The sequence below is a fragment of the Miscanthus floridulus genome, chromosome 7, assembly GCF_019320115.1.
Source record: "Miscanthus floridulus cultivar M001 chromosome 7, ASM1932011v1, whole genome shotgun sequence".
Lineage (NCBI taxonomy): Eukaryota > Viridiplantae > Streptophyta > Magnoliopsida > Poales > Poaceae > Miscanthus > Miscanthus floridulus.
In genome coordinates this window covers 133,112,317-133,124,207 of record NC_089586.1, presented here as the reverse complement: position 1 = coordinate 133,124,207, position 11,891 = coordinate 133,112,317, and the positions used below count along the sequence as shown (strand labels likewise).

Genomic DNA, 11,891 nt, shown 5'->3' with positions numbered 1-11,891 from the left:
TCACGTTAAAATTCTAACAAAAATATATATACGGAATGAAGGACAGAACATGCATGCGAGTGTCTGTGGGCTTGAACTATTCTTTTGCACACACAAAAAAAGAAGAGAAATCAACATGAAATGAATAGTGTACTGTGTTGCAACTATATCATCTACTCCCTCCGTCCCAAGAAGAAAGTCGTGTAGGTTAAACTTTCTTAACTTTGACTAGGTTTGTAGAAAACACGTGCAACATTTATATCTCTAAATAAGTTTATTATAAAAGTATATTCAACGATCTATCTAATGGTATTAATTATATATTATAAATATTAATATTTATTTATATATAATTGATCAAAGTAAAAAAAAATGATTTATAGGAAAACGAGAACGACTTGAGATAGAGGGAGTACTATGTTAAATAATCGGCGGCTCGCTACTAGTACCTACCGGTTTCTTTGTGCTTGCATTTCACAAGTTTTCACTATGCTTATCAAATTACGCGTGGATGTACGTACTTCCTCTGTTTCAAATTAAATTATTATATAGCTTTTCTAAGTAAATAGATTTATTTAGCAATAGCAATGACAAAAAATATATGCCTAGAAACTTTGAAATGACTTATATTGTTGTTTGGAACGGATGAAGTAAATGTTAGTTTGCCGTGTTGTGGTCCATCAATCTGCTGCTGCTGGTGGGATTATTATTCGGCCATCCACCGACGGCGGATACGCGATGCATGGATCGGGTGCCAAAGCACGAGTTGCACATTTTACTTATTTCCTAGGGTTACTTCTCCGCCACCGTCTCTTCGCTTTGATCCAACAAAGGCTAGCCTACCCTACCCCTGCAATTCTTCCTCGAACCGACCATCAATTCTTTGCGCCATGGTCCCTGCTTGCATCCTGCTCGACCGCACCGTTACCTTCCGCAGCCATCCGCAAGAGACAAAACCCTTCGATTTAGGAGAAAAAATAGCAAGGGCGTGGTTGGTGCGGAAAGAGCAAAGGACTTGGTCGGCGCTTCCAAGCCGTGAAGCCACCGAAACATCAATTGCCAAGTACCTGCTGTGCATGACGCCAGATCTGGAGGTTGTCGAACCCCCGGAGGTAAGCTGCCTCACCATGCTGCGACCACTCTCATCCGATCCGAACCCAAATTACGGATGGTACCTGCGCGACGGTGCTGTCGCCGCCGCCGCAGACAAGAACTTGGTCGTCCTCTCCGCCGGCTCCTACCGCCCAGCCTACTCGTACAACCGATGGTACTTGCTCTTGGACCTCGACACCGACGCATCTTCATCTTCCTCGCTCTCCACGATCCCCGCTATCCACTACGAGTACCTTGACTCTTACAACAGCGCCGAATACGGGACCGTCATCATGACACGCGAAGGTGGCGCCTTCGTCCTCACCGAGCTTCTCTTCCTCCCCCGCCGTGGGCTTCCTGCGCTGGGCATGCTCTGCCTCTGGCAGTCGTCATTATGCTCGTGGGTCTACAAGCGTGGCTAGCTCCCCGCCGAGGTCCTCCACACGTGGAGGATTCACATGTCCTTCCCTGTCCAAAGCAGGAACAGGAACCTCTTCTGCTGGGTTGATCTTCTCCACGGATTGCTACTCTGCGATCTGGGACGACAATGTGAGGTCGACTCGTCGGACTTGTTGGACATGTCTTTTGTTCAGCTGCCCCATGGCTGCTCCGTCAATGAAGAAAACCCCCGGTGGTCGAACCCGCTAGAATTCCGCAACGCCGCCTGCACTGATGTTGGCACCATCAAGTTTCTCACCATGGATGGCTTCATGGAGGGTGCCCCAATCTCGCTCGTTACCTATACCCTAGACCAGGATAACCCATCCCACACTAGCTGGATGGCAGACACCAAGCTGCTTCTAGAAGATCTCTGGGCAGATAAGACATTTATCTCCAATGACGTGCCATGGATCACGCCATTGTTTCCTATCCTAAGAGCAACTCCAGCAGGGGCACCGAAACCAGAGCTCCTACTTTATATTTGGGTTTGGGTGCTCTCTCCTACTTTTGTTGGCCCAACAAATTCATTCTGCTCCAGCAGTACCACCCAAATAAAGGCCTCCACCCAAATAAAGGCCTCCAAATACATATTAGTAGACTATGTGTGACACCCTAAAATTTTGACTTAATTTAAAAACCACTGACAATTTTAACCTTTTAAAATTTTGCATAATAACCAAACCACCTAAATAGATAACCTAGTAATTAGTAATGAATAGGCCAACCTAGAAATAAAACTATAGTGTAGAAATGTGTGCTTGAGTGTTTGCTTGTTTGCTTGAGCATATGGTGGCATACCTTGCATTCATGCATGTTCAAATTTGAATTCAAATTGCATTTAAACATAGTATAGAAAGCTGGGAAAAAGAAAAAGGAAAGGAAATTCGAAAATGAGCACTGGGCTCATTTCCTCGCCCCTGGCCCATGGCAACGGCCATTGCCATTGCCAATCCGACCTCGCGCTCCTCCCTACCAGCTTTGCCTTGAGTTGGAACACCTCATCTCCCCCTCCCCTCCCCTTTTCTCTCCTCCTTCTTCCTCTGTTTCGGTTTTCCCCGAATCAGGAGCCGCCGGCGCCATTGACGCCGCCTTCCTCCTTCTCCCTCTTTGCTGCTCCGTTGTTCGATTGGGTTAGCGGGTGAGTCCCCGAGCTCCTCCTCCTTTTTCTTTAGCTAGTTAGTAGTCTAGGCCCATATGTAGCGCTACCGCCGTGCACTGCGCTCTGCTGTGCCGCCATGCCCACCAGCTTGCCGACGGCAAGGCTTAGCCAAGCCCTAGAGTACCCTGTCGCACTCACCTTTCACCCCCGATCACGCACACGTAGTTAGCTAGGTTAGTTAAGGCCACTAGGGCCGTTTCCGTGGAGCGGCGCCGCCATGAAACCTCCGGCAAGCCGCCACCGCCATCTCGGGCACCCGCTGTCGCCGGCAGGGCCACCACCGGCCATGGCATGGTCAGCCGAGCCCCGTCCACCCATCACCCATCACCACCGAGGCCCAACATCGCCGGCATAACCAACTCCGGCGAGCTCGGCGCCTCCCTTCCCTGTTCCATCACTGGCGTGGCCGTCCCGGTCATCACCATCTCCCCTCACCCCATCCCTCTCTCTCAGTATCGTGGGATCGGACAGCAACGACATTGCCGCCACCGTCCCGTCTCGTCCTCTCGCTCTCTCTTTGTCCCTCTGTCACATGGGGCCCACAGCTATAACGCCGCTGGCGCTGTCATCGCTGACGTGGCGACCTGGCCCACCTATCATACACACGCACGTTGCACACACTGTCGGGGTACAATTAGGAAAACACTGGGTACACCCGGTTAGTGCACACAGAAAGCTATAAAACCACTTTCCAAGCTTAGAAAAAATCCTAGAAATGCATTAAGAAATTTAACCATATAGTTTGCACACATTTTCATTCACCATAAAATACATATAAAATTCCATCTAGATAATGAGGTATGAAACAAACTTATAAAATGCATATCTTTTGCATCCTAACTCCATTTTAGGTGAAACCACTTCTAAAATCCACCTAAAATCTAGCTCTATGCATCCACCCTAGTGCCACCATATTGTTCTATGTTTGCTTTTCCCCTTTTCTTTTGCGTTGGCGGTAGTCTTATGCGATAGCTACGTCGATAGACGACGGTGACTACCGGGAAAGCGAAGACCCCGACTACGAGATCATGCCGAAAGAAGTCAACAGCGAAGACATGTCCTAGCTCCCCTCTCCCTCTACCATCTTGCTTAACCATTAATTGATAAATAACTTGCTATCATGAAATATAAGCTCGAGTAGTGAGAAATGTTGGAATAAGATAAATGTTTATCAAGTTATTTTATGAGCTTCATTACACTGAAGAGCTTAAGGATAAAAATGACTAGAACTTAAAACTTGGTAAACCTAAAAACTAAACACCGATATGGGGCGAGCGGGGATAGCTTATGCGGGATAAGTTATCTTGGTGGGAATGCCTGGATAGGGTTCCCGGGGAGATGCTCGTCTTGGTCACATAAGGACCGGTTCATAGTCCCTCTCGCCTAGTGAGATGTTACGTACAGCCACATGTCTATATGGATAGACTGGATCTCACACCCCGTTGGGCAGAAGTATAATTCCTATTAGGAGGCCGGTGTCAGTAATGGAGTATCAAGAGTAGATATGGATGCTATGTGATCTTCCATGGTCCGGTTGGTGTGGATGCTAGGTGATCTTCCATATTAAGCCCCTTGATTTTGGCCGCGTTCGAGCCCATGACTATTATTGATTTTGTGGTGATTTGGTATCATCATGTTGGGATGATTAGGTATCATCCTAGTTTTGTGTTTTCCAACCCCTGAGAAGCCGTGGTAGGGTTATATGGAAGTCTAGGGTAGCACCCAAGCGGGCACGAGGTCTCGTTAGGTCTACTTCAACCACTGGTCATGGAAGGGATAGTGCCTATCATGTGGAGAAATGTGTACACCTCTGCAGAGTCACTTGAATCTATTCGAATAGCCATGTCCTTGGAATGGGCAATGCTAGGTCGGGATACTATGATTAGCTTTACTTTTATGTGTAATGAAACTGGTAGCTAACAGGAGATAACACTAACCCAAGAACTAGCTGGGATGGTAATGCCCCACTAGGACCCAACCCTTATTTATAACCACCACCACACCTTTATTTCCACCCTATGGTTAGGGTTTGCTGAGTACGTAAGTACTCACCCGTTGTTGACACACACAGAGACTTCAGCACCGAAGAAGGCCAAGGTTACGATGAGGAAGCGCATCATGAAGCCAAGGTTACGCGAAGAGTCCAAATGTAGGAGATGACATCAACGCTAGGGTTTTGGCTGCGCTCGAGCTTGCCTATGGAATAGGTTTCGCTACGCTGTAGAATACCATCGTATTACAAATAACCATGAATAAGTGTCGCCCCGCGGCAATAGTTTTCTGCTAGCTCTATAAGCCTACAACTACACCATTCAGGCTACGGTTGTAAGACTCTTGTTAGATATTAATAAAGCTCAGAACCTTTCTTTTTAGCTGTGTACCAATTCTGTTAATTTTGTGCGTACTTATGCGTGACCCTAGCGCAAGTACAGATGCACTTAGGACTCTCAGAAATGAGGGGCTGACACTATGACATGAGGGATCCACGCGTCATTGAGTCAACCTTTCTTCCCCATCCTCTTCACACACAGATCCTGCGACGGAGGGAGACGTGGCCGGAGGGAGACGCAACCAGCAGAGGACGTGATGGCCATGGCAGCTAGTGTGCTCGCGCTCGCCGGTGCCAGCCACACTCGCTAGAGGAGAGAGGTTGTAACACCCCGGTGTTACGCAAGCATTTAGGCACTGCAAATCATGAACATAATACATCATCAAGCATCATAATCATACATGCATAATCATGTTAAATAATAATAACTGAAACAATGCTTTGAAACATCTGAAACATGCTCGTGAAACATGTATGTTGCATTACGGTTTAAATGAACCTGGGTCGTGTTTGTGCTAGTAATAATGTTTAACATGATTGTTTGGGAGTACAAATGACTTAGAAATGTTTCACATGCATTTTGGAGAAAGGTTGGTATTCAAATTTTCCCAAATTTTGCTTTTAAAAATAATCTTCTAAAATAGGGTTTTTAATTTAAATTAACTTTAAATCTATAGTTCAAAATCTAATTGGATTTTGGCCTTACTCTTTTTGGCAAAGTTGTAGAGTACATTTTTCTGAGCAACTTTTATTTTGGGTCCAACTTTTGAAATTACTTTGAAAAGGTTTAAAAATTCATTTGAATGAATTTGGGGAAGAAAAATAAAAAGGAAAATCACATTTTCACCTTAATGGGCCGCGCCCTCGCTTCTCGGCCCACGGCCGAAGCCGGCCCGGCCTGCCTCCGCGCCCGCCGTCCGCTCGCCCGCACCCGCGCTCCGACCGCGCCAGGGCAAGCGAGCCACGTGGCGGCCATGCGTCGGCGAGCTCGCCGCGCGGCACCACTGGTCTACCCCGTCCCGACCGGCCGCGCTGCCTTCAAGGCCCGGGCAGCCACACCCTGGCGCCGCACTCCAACCCTCTTGTCCCCCTACCTCTCGTTCTCCTTTTCGAAATCCCAGGCGGGCGCCTGAGCTGCCGAGCTCGCCGACGCGCTCCGCCGGCGTCAAGCTCCCTCACTGCCACCCCCTTTTCCCGATTCCCGCCGCCAGTAGCTCCGCCTTGGACCCCTACCTCGCTTGCGCTCACTCGCGGCTACCGTCGTCGAGGTGAGAGGCTGTGTTGGCCGGTTTTCTTCTCCGCGCCATGGCCGAAGCTCCGGTGAGCTCGCGGTCCGCGCAGTCGACCTCGGCCCGCTTCCTCTCCCTCCTTCATTTCTCGCGCTACGAGTCCGCTATGACCTCGCCATGCTCACGTGCGCCTCACCGGGCCTTGCCGTGGCCGGAGTCGGCATACCGCCGACGAGCCGCGCCACCGCGCCGCCATGCACGCCGTTGAGCTCATTTCGGAGCTCCTCCGGCGCCCTCTCTTGGTGCATCACATTCGCCTCGTCACGGGTGAACTGCTGGTGGTGACCACACCGCCGGCTAGCTCACAGTCGGCGAGAATGCGCCGGTCAACGCCGCCCCCTGTTTCGGTCAGACCGACAGGTGGGGCCGTTGACCCGTGGGGGCCTGCTCGTCAGTGCCTCAGGCATAGACCTGGGTGCACTGCACCGGGTGCACCCAGCGTTTTCATCGGCTGGATTTTCGTTTTAAAAGAAAAAGATTTCTGGAAAATGCTTTTAAAGGCTTCAAAAATCCATAGTTTGCTCATTTGAGCTCCAAATCAAGTGAGACCAATTTTGTTGTATTTCTTAGAAGTAGATCTACAATATAAAAATGTTGCATGTCAGTTTTGTGATACTTTTGTATATGGTTTTATTTAATTCTTGTATTTGCTGTTTTCTGGAAAAATGCTTAATAAATAGAATATACATCAGAAAAATATGATTCTAATTTGGTTGATCTATTCTTGAGATGTACTTTGTAGGAAAAATATATGTCATGCATGTTCTGTAGAGAAATATTGGTGTGTAGTTCAAGTGCCTTTAATTGATGATTTTTGTTATTTTAATAGAGAGTAAAAATTGTATAAAATATGTGTATGATAATTTTTGTGCAGTGATTGTTTACTGTGTAGAATATAGGAAAAATACCAAATCTGTTGTTTGACACTTTTCATAGTACAAAGTATTTTCATGCTTAATTATCAACCCTAGCTTGTCATTTTTGTGTAGGTTGTTATACTTATCCACATGCAATGAAAATTTTATGGTAGTCTACTTAGAGTAGTACTATACTACTGTAATTTTCTCAGATTTTTATGAGCACCAAAAATATATGTTACTGTTGTAGCCCTAGTTTAAAATGAAATAAAATAATCTTCTTTAATACATGTTTAGTTAATGATGTTTGCTTTGGTGTATCTTTGAAGCATCTTAGCTTGCTGTGGTGACTTGGCATGTTAGTACAGTGGTTGTAGTAGTAGTATAGTAGTACATGTTCTTGGATGATGTTGGCTACCTTATAGAAGAGCTTTACTTCTACTATGTCCAATAAAGTTAAACATGTTCATCTACATTTTATGCATCATGATCATTACATGTTATCTCTCCGATGCACCTATGCATGAGCACTTATGCATCTGCATCATACAGGATCGTAGGAGGAGTTGCTAGTAGTAGTTCAGAAAGAGCAGACTGGGACAGATCCACAAAAAATCTAGGCACATGAGGTGCCAGAGGAAGAGAAGCAGGGTGAGGACTTGCCCGAGTGCGTGGATCATCAACCTAGTTCGTTCGAACGAGGCAAGCCCCGGATCATTCTAAGTCTCCTACTTTATAAAAGCAATTATTTGTTGCATTAAGTTGTAGGAGTTGATTGAAACCATTGATGCATTTATTACTATCCTTGCCTACCTTATTACCTTTTTACCCTGTTAGGTCGGGATCGAATAACTGCTTAGCCTTGCTTAGACCGGTAGCGATCGGTGATTTCCGGTCACCTACATTTATAGAGGGTTACTGGAAGAATTTAGCTATGGAAAGAATGCTATCCTGGAATTAACCATGTGTGATGGATAATTGGAGACCGGACAGAAAAAGTTGGAGGCAACCCGACAGGGTTCTGGGGTGCTGTTAGTTTTCCGTCTATGTCGATTAAGGACCGATCGTTGCTTGTCCCTCTTGTCATATTGAATGCATGCCTCACATTTAGCTGGCCGAATAAAGTACCTTTCGACCGCGAAGCTAGTGACACTATTCGAGCCGGGATAAACTCGGATTGGCAGACTGGTGCTGAAGGGGGTATGATGGGGACGCGAAGAGTGAGCCCAAGGTGCATCCTGGCTGTCGGGCGGTCCCTGGGTAGTGCGGTCCATGACTGTTATCCCGCGGCTATTTGGAAAGTGTCATTGGTGATCTATAGCTCACTTGATCGGTGAGTGTGGTTTGTGTGAGGAATAAATCACCAGCTGGTTAGGAATCGATTCGAATCACCATCGCTCCTAGATAGTGAGCACTTGACTTGAGCTACAGCATCGTAGTAATTATGATGGAACACTAATAGTTATCTGGATGGTATGGGATATGCTAAATCTGAGTTGGTAACTGGATGTTATTGGTTAATCAAGTGATTGCTATAGTATAGGTGCTTACCTAGATGGATAGGTCATAATAAAGATGATGCAAAGTACTTAAAATGGTTTCTTCATGATAGCTTATGCTTTTCGCAAACGAGTTAGCTAGCCCACTAAAGAAAGCCTTGCATAATCCTTGGTGTCGCTCTATTTTGGTTTGAGACGGGTAAGTCTAGCTGAGTACCTTCTCGTACTCAGGGCGTTGTTCACATTGTTGTTGCAGATGGTCAAATGTAGTACGGTTATTGCATTAACTGGCTGTACCCGGCGATGGGTGACAACTAGGACCAAGGGCAATGGTCACTCCGTATCTCTCATCTGATGCTTTTGTTGGAGATGACTACCTACTGGCACTGTATCTGAACTAAAAGTGTGTGTGTGGCTTTAAAACTATTTGCTTCCGCTATTTTAGTTTGAACTTGGGTTGTAATAACTTTATGTTCTAAACTCTGATGTATCCAACTGTCATTGCGAACTTTATATAACATGTGACGGTAATTGCTAAACTTGTACGATCTTGGTTTGTATGTCGATTGGTTTGAAATCCTTCGTGGTTTCACGGACTACCGGGTTATACGGGCTTAAGTTTGCTAAATTATCTGCTTTGGCGGAAGATTTCCTTACTTAATCTCGTATAATTGGTCGGTTCTGTTATAGAGGTGTGCTCGAAGGAGAGAGAGGCGCGCTCGTGCTTGCCGAAGACGCGCCAGCCAGTGAGCTCGGAGGAGAGAGAGGTGTGCTCGTGCTCGCCAAAGAGGCCTCTCCCGTGCGCTCGCCGGAGGGGGTGCTCCCATGCGCTCGCACCACCGGGGCCACTCATGTTCGCTCGTGCCACCGGGGCCACTCTCGTGCGGCCACGCTTGTGGTGGAGGTAGGTGGGAGGCGTGCTCACCGAAGGACAGCCTCGCTCGTCGTTAGGAAACGGCTGCACTCGTGGGGAAGGGAGTAGGGTCATGATCCGTACGCTGGCAGAGCAGCGGAGGAGTGGCGGTCCGTATGCGCAAAAATGATACCAACGGATGGGGGCCGAGGTGTTGGGCCAACCAGAATGGGGTCTGGACAGAGGATTTTGGTGCCCCAACAAATTTGGGGTTCGTAGTAGGGGCCCTACTGGAGTTGGATTTTTTTACCTGAGGACCCATATTTTTTTTACGATAAATAGGAGGGGCATACCCCTACTGGTATTTATTGAAATAAAGAAGCAACACAAATAGTACATAATAGGTAGAGGGGAAAGCAGGGAGGGAGGATTTAAGATACAAAAAAGACGTAAAAAATATCATCTCCACTAAGAAGATTAAACAAGATTGTTTAACCATTGATCAATTGTTGGAAAGTAGCTTCTTTTTGCACGGTGCAGAAGCAGTGCAAATTTAGTCTTGAAAATTCTCTTTGCCTCCTGCAGAGATGGTGGTCGATTGTTGAAAATGAGACCATTTCTTACTTGCCAAATTGACCAGCTCATAAGGATGATAATCTCCATGAAGAATGAGACTTGCAATTGGCTTCTGAAACTTTCTAGATAATGGTATAGGTCCCCTTGTTGATTAATCTGCAGGACAATCTAGTTCCAGTAGGCATGGGCAAAAGGACAATCTATCAGAAGATGGAAGAGAGATTCTTCAGTTGATTGGCTACAAAGAACACATGTATAGTCTTGAAGTTCCATATTTTTTCTTCTCAGAATTTCTCTGGTGCTTAGTCTATCTTTCAGAATCAGCCAAGCAAAAACCTTGTGCGTATTCTGACAAGAACATTTCCATATCCATCTATGGCTTGGATGTATTTCTCCGTGACCTCTTAGGTGTTTGTATGCTTTTGCCATTGAAAACCTTCCTGAATTCCACATACAAGTCCATGAATCCGCAACACCATTCATGTTCAATTGTTGTAGCTCATACTGTAGTTGATTTAGTTGTTCAAAAGCCTGTTGTGAGAAGGGAAGGTGGAACAGCTCAAGGATGTTGTCTCTAGCCTTTGCATCAGCTAATGTAGTATTTTTTTATTTTGCATAAGAATAGAGCTCTGGGTATGCAATCAGTGGCACTTTACCATTCCATAGATCTGACCAGAGATAATAAGATTTTGCATCATTGATGTTTACTATTGCTAAGCCTTTGAACTTGTCCAAGAGCTTTAGGATGTCCTTCCACCAAAAGGAGCCCTTCTTGGACATTGATGGCAAGCTGGCAACAGCATAATAACTTTCCCACACAAGTGCAACCCATGGTATGTCTTCTCTATTAAAGAACTTCATTAGATGCTTCATAGCAATGCTTCATTCTAGGTTCTGAGATCTATCACTCCAAGCCCTCCTTCATCCTTGGACTTGTAAACTTTAGTCCAAGCAACCTTTGGTCTTTGGCTTGCATTGAGGTCTGCTCCTCTCCATAAGCATAGTTTTCTGAACTTATCAATTTGTGATATCACTGTGCCATGAATTGCAAAAGTGCTCATGCAGAAGTAGGGAAAGCTAAGAAGACTAAGTTTGTTAATTCCAGCCTTCCTGCTTGGTTAAGAAGGATGATGTGGTAGCCAGTCCTCTTTCACACCTAGTAACCAAAGGAGAGAAGTCTATGACTCTTCGTTTTGTCAGCCCCAGAGGCAGCCCAAGGTAGGTGAATGGTAGAGTGCCCTTTTCACAGTTGAATGTTCTTGCTAGGTGGGCATGTCTGGATTTAGTTAAGTTGATGGCACCATAACTGATTTGCTGTAGTTAACCTTCAATCATGTTGATTCCCCAAAGGAATGCAGTAAAGCTTTTAATGTTAGGAGTTGTCTGCTGCAAGCTTCCATGACAATTAATGTGTCATCAACATATTGGATTATTGGGAAATCATTTGAACATCTGAGAGGCAAGGGTAGCTGTAGCAAGTTTAGATCTTTAGCCTTGTTTATCAAAGATTGTAGAAGGTTAGCTACCATTTGAAAGCCCTAGTTTGGTTTTGGATAATTGATGAAACCTAACATTAACATTGGTCATGAGTTGTGATATGAGCTAGGTTGGTGCAATCCAAGTGAGGAATATGGTGGCACTCAAATGGTGATGTTGATCACATGAAATGATGAGATGGCCACATGTGATGATGATCAAGTGCTCAACTTGGAAAAGAAGAAAGAGAAAAAACAAAACCCTATGGAGATCAAGGCAAAGGTATAAATAGTGGTTTTGTTTCGGTGATCAAGACACTATAGAGAGTGTGATCACATTTA

The 11,891-nt window shown here is 45.8% G+C and overlaps 1 pseudogene; it reads left to right on the top strand.

Annotated features, from left to right (window-relative positions):
* Positions 1 to 869: 869 nt before the first annotated feature.
* LOC136466324 (uncharacterized) lies at positions 870 to 2,120 on the top strand (annotated as a pseudogene).
* Positions 2,121 to 11,891: the final 9,771 nt, after the last annotated feature.